Here is a 2,500-nt window from a genome sequence, read left to right on the forward strand (position 1 = left end):
CCCGACGGACAAGCCCATCGTTATGGCCAAACCCCTCCACCAAGCACGAAGCAATTGCAAGACAAGCCCACTTGGAGTGCACGCCCACACCGAGGTGCAAGCATTGTCCAAGCAAAACCCATCCAAGAATGTCAATTTGACATCCCGCTCTCACTCCTTGCCCGACGTAGGGGCCCGGCATTCCATCGATTTTAACCAAACCCTTCCACCAAGCAAGAAGCAATCGCAAGACATCTCGTATCTTCATGAACAAACCCGCTTGGAGTGCACGCCGACACCGAGGTGCAAGCATTGTCCGCGCAAGCCCATCCGAGCATCAACTCGACACCCGCTCTCACTCCCCGCCCAACGGTCGGACGTGGCACTCCGATAAAACCCGTCCACCGAGCACAAAGCAATCGCAAGACATCTCATATCTTCACGAACAAGCCCGCTTGGAGTGCACGCCCACACCGAGGTGCAAGCATTGTCCGCGCAAGCCCATCCGAGCGTCAACTCGACACCCGCTCTCACTCCCTGCCCGACGGACAAGCCCATCGTTATGGCCAAACCCCTCCGCCAAGCACGAAACAATCGCCAAGACAAGCACACTTGGAGTGCACGCCCACACCGAGGTGCAAGCATTGTCCAAGCACGCCCATCCCGCTCTCACTCCTTGCCCGACGGTCGGATGTGGCACTCCGGCCGAACCCTTCGTCCACCAAGCACAAAGCAATCGCAAGTTATCTCGTCTCCTCACGAACAAGCCCGCTTGGAGTGCACGCCCACACCGAGGTGCAAGCATTGTCCGCGCAAGCCCATCCGAGCATCAACTCGACACCCACTCTCACTCGCCGCCGGCGGCCGGAGGTGGCACTCCGCCGGCGCCGACCCCCCAAGCATATGTGCCCATGATGGGCGCAATGTGCTTGAAGGGTCGGCGCCGCGGCATAGGGGTACCCCCGCGCCCCGCCCATGCAGGCAGGTCGCCCCCCTATATAGTACATTCTGGCTTTTTTGGGTCTGGCAGGCTTGCATATGAAAAAGCCGAAATGTCACACCATGCCATAAATCTTGATTGTGTTATTATTATGACCGGGACTTGATTGTATTATGTTTTAGACATTCAAATGAGTGTGGAAAACAAGTTTCATAATTTTTGAACCAACCAATAATATTTTATGAATTTTTATTGTTAAAAAATTAAAAATAATTTAAAAATAGTAAAACGTTTCCAAAAATACTAATTTTTGGAGGACATCCTTTGTTTACATTTTTTAGATCCCAGAAAAAATTTCATAACAATCCAAGCACTAGAACATAGGTTTGACATCACATTTGTGTGTTGAGTGGGCATTGCGGCACCCTGCGCGCGCGGCACCCTGCGCGCACGCCCCACGCAGACGCATGGCCATGCGGCGCGCGCGCCCATGGCCGTGCCGCATTCGTGCGCATGGGGGCGCGCATGCTGCATGCTCGGTGGGCATGTGGGCATGCACGGTGGGGGCACGGGTTTGTTCCAACAACCTCCATAGAGTTTTTTCCATGAATTCTAGACGTGGGTGGTCACGCCCAACGCAGACGCATGCTGCGCGCGGCTTGCGCGCACGTCCCACGTAGACGCCTGGGCATGCGGCGCGCGGACACACACCCGCAGACGCATGCCGCGCTTAGCACTCTGCGCGCACGCCCCACACACGCCCGAAGGGCATGGCGCATGGTGGGCACCCTAGGCGTTCGTGTGCAAGCCTCGGCCATGGGCATGCGGCGCGCGCCCCACACACGCCCCACTGCAGTCGCCTGGGCTTGCGGCGCACGCCCCACACACGCCCGTAGACGCATGGCGCGCGCGGCCCCCTGCGCGCACGCCCCCCGCAGACGCACGGGCATGCAGCGCGCGACTCACACAAACCCACTAACGCACGGCGCGCGCGCCCATGGCCGTGCTTTGTACTCGAAGGCCTCGGCCTTGGTCCTTGACTTGCACACGAGCACACTATCTTATTCTTGGGCATTCAAAGATGATTTGCTTCAACTTTTTTTCTAGTCCAAAGCCAACCCCTCACTAACACTTATGTTTTTCGTCCTTTTACATAAGATATGACCTCCATGGCAATTGGAAGAAATAAATGAGTTGTGTGTGGGTAGGGTCGAGATGAATCTCGGTGGATCTTGGCAACAAGGCTCATCTGCCACTTACAAGCCAAGCACGCACGCCCCTTAGACGGATCCCCACGCTCGCACAAGCATCGCGTGCGCGGCACCCTACGCGCACGCCCCACTGCAGTCGCATGGGCTTGCGGCGCGCGCCCCACGCCCGCAGACGCATGGCGCGCGCGGCACCCTGCGCGCACGCCCCCCGCAGACGCACGGGCATGCAGCGGGCGACCCACAGACGCCCACTGACGCACGGCGCGCGCGCCCATGGCCGTGCTTTGTACTCCAAGGCCTCGGCCTTGGGCCTTGACTTGCACACGAGCTTCCTATCTTATACTTGGGCATTCAAAGATGATTTGCGTCA

Source organism: Cucumis melo, unplaced genomic scaffold, assembly GCF_025177605.1.
Source record: "Cucumis melo cultivar AY unplaced genomic scaffold, USDA_Cmelo_AY_1.0 utg000693l, whole genome shotgun sequence".
Lineage (NCBI taxonomy): Eukaryota > Viridiplantae > Streptophyta > Magnoliopsida > Cucurbitales > Cucurbitaceae > Cucumis > Cucumis melo.